Below are 8,178 nucleotides of genomic sequence, written 5' to 3'. Positions count from 1 at the left end.
GCCTCTCCAACACCATCATTCATTCATTCATTCATTCCACCAACATAGATTGAGTCCCTTCTCAGCATTAGGTGCTGTCTTGGGTGCAGAAGATCGGTGAACCCTCGGGTCACTGGTATTCTAGAGGGGAGGGGCAGGCACGAGGATGATACAGATAGAAAATGCCACAGGTCAACAAGATGCATATTTTATTTTATTTTAAAAATAGAGACAAGGTCTTGTTCTGTCACCCTGGTAGGAGTGCAGTGGTGTGACCACAGCTCATTGCAGCCTGGACCTCCCAGGTCCAACTGGTCCTCCTGCCTCAGCCTGTTGAGTCACTAGGACTACAGGTGCAACTATGCCAGGCTAATTTTATGTGTGTGTGTGTGGAGACAGGGTCTTGCTATGTTGCCCAGGCTGGTCTCAAACTCCTGGCCTCAAGTGATGTTCCCACCTGGGTCTCCGAAAGTGATGGCATCACAGGTGTGAGCTACCACCCCTGGATGAATCTTGAAAACATGATGCAAAGTGAAGAAGCCAGATATTGGCTACATATTGTCAGAATTCATTTATATAAATGGATAGAATAGGCATATCCGTAGAGACAGAAAGTAGGTGACTGGTTCCCCAGGACAGGGTGTGGAGGGAGGAATGGGAAGTGACCACTAACGGGTGCAGGGCTTCCTTCTGGGCTGATGAAAATGTTCTGGAATTAGAGTGGTGATGATTGTATAACTTCATGAATATACTAAAACTGCTGAATTGTCCACATTACGAGGGGTGACTTTTATGGTATGTGAATTACATCTGAATTACAAAAAAAAAAAAAATTTTTTTAAATGGAGATGGGGTCTCACTATGTTGTTCAGGCTGGTCTTGAACTTCTAGCTTCAAGTGATCCTCCCACCTTGGCCTCCCAAAGTGCTGGGATTACAGGCATAAGCCATCACACCTGGCCTGTTTTTTTTTAAGCTACAGGTTATAAGGGAACAAGCCAGAAGCTGAGGGAGAGTGAGTAAGGACAGAGGGATGGATATGTCCAGAGAGGGCCTGGGGCCAGGGCCAGTGGACTCTCAGGGCCACTGGACAGACTCTGGCTTTTCACAGAGGGAGCTGGGAGCCATGGTGGGTTGTTGAGCAGAGGAGTAACAAGCTGCCTTATCTCTGTAAAGGTTCCACCTGGTAGTCATGAGAAGAATAGACTAAGAATGGAGCAAAGATGGAGGTAGGAAGGCCAGTGGCGAGGCTCGGGAGGATGGGGGCGTGGTCCAGCGTGGGCAGTAGTGATGGAGGTGGTGAGAAGTGACGGATTCCGGATGTAGATAGGAGGTAACACTGACAGGATTGGCTGATGGATCAGCCATTCAGGGTAAGCAAGAGAGGAGAGGTTTGGGTCTCGCAGGATGAAGCTGCTGCTAACTGAGAAGAGGAAGACTCAGGAGGAAACAGGTCAGGGCTAGGGAGTGTCCAGGGGTTGGTTTGGGACTTGGTGAGTGTGCAATGCCTGCTGGCGAGGCTGGGTGACCAGCTGGACACATGATCCTTGAGCTTGGGGGTGAGGCCTGGGCTGGGGATAGAAACGGGGGCATCCCCAGCACATAGAAGGTGGTGAAGTGGTGAAGCCATGCCAGGGGCCTACCAAGGAAAGGGGGGCAGAGAGGGTGAAGACCCAGGCCTGGGGGTTTCCATCATGGGGGGTGAGCATGGCATTATTATATCTCTGGAAGAAAAGAACACTGGCTCTTTTAAAAATGAAAACCTAGGCTGGATATGATGATTCGTGCCTGTAATCCTAGCACTTTGGGAGGTCCCAGGTAGGAAGATCGCTGTAGCCTCAGAGTTCGAGACCAGCCTGGGCAACATAGCCAGACCCCCGTCTCTACAAAAGAATTAAAAATTAGCCCGGGCATGTTGGCACGTGCCTGTAGTTCCAGCTACTCTGGAGGCTGAGGCAAGAGGATCGCTTGAGTCCAGGAATTTAAGGCTGCAGTGAGTTATGATCATGCCACTGCACTACAGCTTACGGGACAGAGCAAGACTCTGTTTCTTAAAAAAAAATATATATATATATATATATTATATTATATTATTATATAATATTATATATATATAGACTGAGGCGGGTGGATCACTTGAGGTCAGGAGTTCCAGACCAGCCTGGCCAACATGGTGAAACCCCATCTCTACTAAAAATACAAAAATTAGTCAGGTGTGGTGGCTCATGCCTGTAGTCCTAGCTACTCAGAAGCCTGAGGCAGGAGAATTGCTTGAACCCAGGAGGTGGAGGTGGCAGTGAGCTGAAATCGTGCCACTGCAATTCCAGGGTGGGCAACAGAGCGAGACTCCATTTCAAAAAAAAAAAAAAAAATTAAAAGTAGATCTACCATTCAATCCAGCAGTCCCACTGCTGGGTATCTACCCAAAGGAACAGAAGTCATTCTATCAAAAAGGCACATGCACACATAATGTTTATGGCAGCACAATTCACAATAGCAAATATTTGGAATCAACCTAAGTGCCCATCAACTGATGAGTAGATAAAGAAAATGTGGTATATATATACACCATGGAATACTATTCAGCCATAAAAAATGGAAACGTGTCTTTTGCAGCAACTTGGGTGGGACTGGATGCCATTAACCCAAGTGAAGTAACTCAGGAATGGAAAACCAAATATCGCATCTTCTCACTTATAAGTGGGAGCTAAGCTGTGGGTATGCAAAGGCATGTGGAATGGTCTAATGGACACTGGAGATTCAGAAGGGGAGGTTAGAAGGGGGGTGAGGAATGAAAAACTACCTATTGGGTACAATGTACTCTATTTGGGTGCTGGCTACACTAAAATCCCAGACTTCACCACTACACAGTTCATCCATGTAACCAAAAACCACTTGTACCCCTAAAGCTATTGAAATTTTAAAAATTAAAAAAAAAAAACAAAAAACACCAAAAACCCCCAATAGCTAGCACTGCTCTCAAGCTCATGTCAAAGGCTCTCACATGGCCTCCAAGGCCCAGAGTGGCCTTCCCTGACTTCCCGGCCCTATTTCCTGCTTCTCCCGTCATCCCCAGCATGTGCACACAAACCGCACTGATCTTCAGCCAGTTCCCTGGACCTAAAGGCCACCTCTTGACAATTCCTCTGCCTGGAGCATTTATTCTTTTTGTGCACTAATTAGATCTTGGCTCAAGTCACCTCCTCCTAGAGCCTCCCTGACTGCACCTACAACAGCTGGTATCTCTCCACTCCACGAGCGCTTTTGATCTTTTTTTTTTTTGAGATGGAGTTTTGCTCTGTCACCCAGGCTAGAGTGCAATGGCGTGATCTCAGCTCACCGCACCCTCCACCTAGGTTCAAGTGGTTCTCCTGCCTTAGCCTCCTGAGTAGCTGGGATTACAGACACACGCCAGCACGCCTGGCTAATTTTGTAGTTTTAGTACAGACGGGGTTTCACCATGTTGGCCAAGTTGGTCTCGAACTCCTGACCTCAAGTGATACCCCTGATTCAGCCACCCAAAGTGCTGGGATTATAGGCGTGAGCTACCGCGCCTGGCCCTGCTTTTGATCTTAATAATCCTAGGGTCATCTGTTTGTGTTTTGGTTGTGGGGAGAGGCTGAAAACACCAAAAAAACCAAACCAAAACAAAACAAAAAAAACTCCCAAAGAATTGAGTGAGGAAAATCCTGACCACCTGTTTAGTCACTAACTGCATGTCTCAAGTAAAATGCAGCCTGGCCTCTCTGCTGCTGTATTTGATCAATACCAAGACTCACATTTTGACATCTCTGGAACTGGGGCACGCTTTGCAGTAACAGTGGCCTCCAGTCCCAGCCAGCCAGGCAGCGGTTCTGGCGGAGTTATTACTGCCCAAGGGCCCTAACTTGGTCAGAGCTGTTCTATTGTCTCCACTCCGTGCTGACTTTAATGGCCATTTTAATGTCTTCAAACCAGAATGGCAAAATGTTGGTGATTGCTCACGTTACGTGATGGGTTCATAAAAGTTCATGATTCTATTCTTTTCACTCATTTGTGTGTTTAAGTTTCCATAAGAAAAAGAAAAAAAAAAAAAGGGCTGGATGAGGTGGCTCACACCTGTAACCCCAGCACTTTGGGAGGCTGCAGTGGGAGGATCACTTGAGGCCAGGAGTTTGAGACCAGCCTGAGCAACATAGCAAGGCCCCATCTCTCCAAAAAAAAAAAAAAAAAAATTAGCTGGGACATGGTGGTGGGTGCTTGTAATCCCAGCTGCTTGGGAGGCTGAGGTGGGAGGATCACTTGAGCCCAAGAGGTCGAGGCTTCAGTGAGCTAAGATCACTCCACTGTACTCCAGCCTGGATGACAGAGCAAGACCCTGTCTTAAAAAAAAAAAAAAGAAAAGAAAAGAAAAGAAAGAAAAACAAATATAGGTCACCTGAGGCTCCACTTTGGAGGTGAGAAAATAGGATCAGAGAGGTTAAGAAACTTGCCAAGAGTCACCCAGCAAACACATAAGTCCTGGGGCCAGGTTCCCCCCAGAACTGCCTGATTCCTAAGTATGTGCTCTTTCTCCTAGCCGAGGATCTCCAAAAAGGCCCTAATCGAAATGCCTTGGGCTTCCCTACCTCCGTGTCTCTGGGCCCTCGGCGGGCTGACTCTCCCCACCACTAACTCTGCCTATTGAGAACCTGCTCATTTTCTAATCAATAGTTGTATTAGTCCATTTTCACACTGCTATAAAAACTTCCCTGAGACTGGGTAATTTGTAAAGGAAGAAGTTTAATCAACTCACAGTTCTGCTTGGTTGGGGAGGCCTCAGGAAACTTACAATCATGGCGGAAGGGGAAGCAGGCACTTTCTTCACAAGGTGGCAGGAGAGAGAAGAGAGCAAGGGAAACCACCACTTATAAAACCATCAGGTCTCATGAGAACTCACTCACTATCATGAGAATAGCATGGGGGAAACTGCCTCCATGATCCAATCACCTCACACCAGGTCCCTCCCCCAACACATGGGGATTACAATTAGGATTACTATTCGAGATGAGATTTGGTTGGGGACACATCCATACCATATCAATAGTCATTCAACAAACACGGAGGGGACAACTATGGTGCCCAGCACTGAGCTGGGAGCAGGGGTTCAGCATGAACCAGACACAGCCCATATGCTCAGGAAGCCAAATCCCAAATGCCACCTCCTCCAGGAAGCCCACCTCCCAGTGCTGTGAACTTAATCTCATAGGATACCTCCTACAGTCTACTGCCAAGTTCAGCTGTGCCATGGCTGCCTCCCCCACTGGACAGCAAGCATCTTAGGGCCAGGGACTGTGTCTCACTTATCTCCTATCCCCAGTGCCTGGTGTGAGGCTTGGCACATAGTAGGTGCTCAAGAAATAGCCTATTATATTGAATAAGTGTGAAGATGAAAGCGCTGGTCCTATATACAGTAGGTGCCCAATAATGGATGACTCCAGTTGATGGTGGCCCTGCTGATTGGGTCAGGTGGGGAAGAGGGGACCTTGGCTTCTACACTTGACCCCAGGTCGGGGGAGAGGCTGCCCCCTCCCATCCCATACACACACATTAGCACACACCGACACTCCTACACACTCACATGCTATGCCTTTGCATGCTTATTCACCCAGAGATCCTCTCACATATATGCACACATACATGTGCACATCCTCTTTATTTATTAAAAATTTTTTTTTAGAGACAGCATCTCACTCTCTCACCCAGGCTGCAGTGCAGTGGTGTGATCTCAGCTAATCGCAGCCTTGAACTCCTGGGCTCTGGCAATCCTCCCTCCTCAGCCTCCAGATGAGCTGGGAATACAGGTGCATGCCACCAGGCCTGGCTAATTTTTAAAATTTTTGGTAGAGACAGGGTCTTGCTTCGTTACCCAGGCTCACCTCCTCTTTGGACAGGTGTGGGGCAAGACAACAAGGAAGATGAGGAGTCGAAGCACCTGGTTCAGATCCTGGCTCAGAGACCTGGGAATGGTCTGGTCTTGGCTCTCAGTTTCTTCATCTGTAAAATGGGGATGATACAAACCATCCTCACCAGGCACCATCAATATAAGCTGAAGTCAAATGAGTTAATGCGTGGAAAGGCCTGGGCCCCAGTAGTCCATTCCCTACTTCCTCAACCCTGGTTGGCTCTGGGACTCACAGTGTGATGCTGGAAGCATGGTGCAGGATGTGCCATTGGCTTCGTGGCCACACCTGGCTCTGGCTTGTCCCCTCTCATCCCTCCCTCCCAGCAGCCCCCAAGCCTGTCCTCAGTTTCCTTCGCCCCCGGGAGGTGCCCCACCCATCGACTTCTCCGCTTTGCAAGGCTTGCCCCACCATGTCCCCATCATTAGCCTCCCGACTCCACAATCTAGGAAAAGAATCCTGGAATTGGTGTCCCGCGTGCCATGAGCACACATGCATTTTAGCAGAAGCTTCTAAAAATAAAGTGATGCTAACAGTGGGATTTCAGGCACAATCAGGCCACCTTCTGCCCTCCTACCCACCCCAAGCCCACCCAGGGTTCGGCAGGAAACAGACTGCAGCGTGGCAGCTCCAGATGCGATTGTTAGAGCTAATTTATGCTCCGTTTACACAGGCTCCAGATGTCATGGGCTCTTTGTGGATTTATCCAAATGCCAGGGAAGGAGAGGAAGTGCTGGGGCAGACGCTGCAACCCCTCCCCCCAGCCTGCTTTCTTTTCCTAGGCCAACTCTGAGGACGGCACTCCAAAGGGTGGCCCCAGGCACTCCCCTGCTCTGCCAAGCCCCAGCCCTGTTCCCCAATATTTCTGTCCAGTGTTTGGGTCATAGACTATAAGCTCCATAAGAGCAGGATCCTTGTGCCTGGGCCAGCTCTGGGGACAATTAGGTGCTGATTAAATGCCTCTAGCAATGGGGATGACAGCCAGTGTGACCGTGGCTGCAGTGGTTTAAACTGTGTCCCCCCAGAAGATATGATGAAGTCCTATCTCCCGCTACCTATGAATGCGACTTTATCCAGAAGAGGGTCTTTGCAGATATATTCAAGATAAAATGAGGTCACATTGGATTAGGGTGAGCTCTAATCCAACGATTAATGTCCTTACAAGAAGAGGGAAATTTGGACATAGACACAGAGAGGAAAACACCGTGTGATCACAGAGGCAGAGATGGGAGGACTGCCTCTACAAGCCATGGATGCCAAGGGCAGGCTGCAACCATCGGAAGCCAGCAGAAGGGCATGGCATTTTTTTGCCTCAGAGCCTCCAGAAGGAACCTATCCTGTTGACATCTTGATTTCAGATTTCTGGCCTCCAGAACTGGGAGAGGATAAACCTCTGTTGTGTTAAGCCACCCAGTTTGGGGTACTTTGTTATGGCGGCCCTAGCAAACATATAGTGGCAATGAGGATGAGGTGTCCAGATGGCCAGCGTGGCCAAGGGTTTCTCCTTCAAGGCCCCTGAGTCTCCCTCCCTATGGCCTCTTCCCTAGGTAGGGCGGCCACCATCTCCCATATGGAGGACTGCACCAGACCCTCCTGACATCCTCGCCTTGGGCTTCTCCCTCCATCTGTTCTCCACTCAGCATCCAGGAGATTCTTTCCAACCAGCACCCTGGTGCCTTCACTCCATTCCTACCTCCCATTCACTCCTGCACCCACTGCCATCTGCTCTGACCCTCCAACCCCTGCGAATGCTGCCCCCAAGCCCTGGACAGGCATTGGTCCCACCTTGCAGGCCTCCCTGGGACATCAAACACTGTTCTAACTCCCTCTTTGCAACTCTCTTTGCCCTCTGATTCTGAGACACGTTCTCTCCTGTTCTCCTCTTACCTATCTGATGTGTGTGTGTGTGCAGCCTCCTCCCTTTCTGCTGCCTCTTGAATGCAGGCATGCCCCAGGGCTCTGCCTTCTCTCTCCTGCTACTCCCACACACGGTGGTGGTGATGGCAGTCATGATGGTGATGATGGTGGCCTTAATGGTGATGATAATGATGGTGGTTATGATGGTGATGGTGGTGATGATGGTAGTGGTCATGATGGTGATGGTGGTGATGATGGTAGTGATAATGGTGGTGGTGATGGTGCTCATGCTGCTGCTGCTGGTGGTGGTGATAATGATGGTGCTGCTTGTAATGATGGTGGTGGTGATGATGATGGTGCTGGTGGTAATGATGACGGTGGTAATGATGGTAGTGGTGATAATAATGGTCATGCTGCTGCTC

The sequence above is a fragment of the Gorilla gorilla genome, chromosome 10, assembly GCF_029281585.2.
Source record: "Gorilla gorilla gorilla isolate KB3781 chromosome 10, NHGRI_mGorGor1-v2.1_pri, whole genome shotgun sequence".
NCBI lineage: Eukaryota > Metazoa > Chordata > Mammalia > Primates > Hominidae > Gorilla > Gorilla gorilla.
This window is presented reverse-complemented; position numbering follows the sequence as displayed.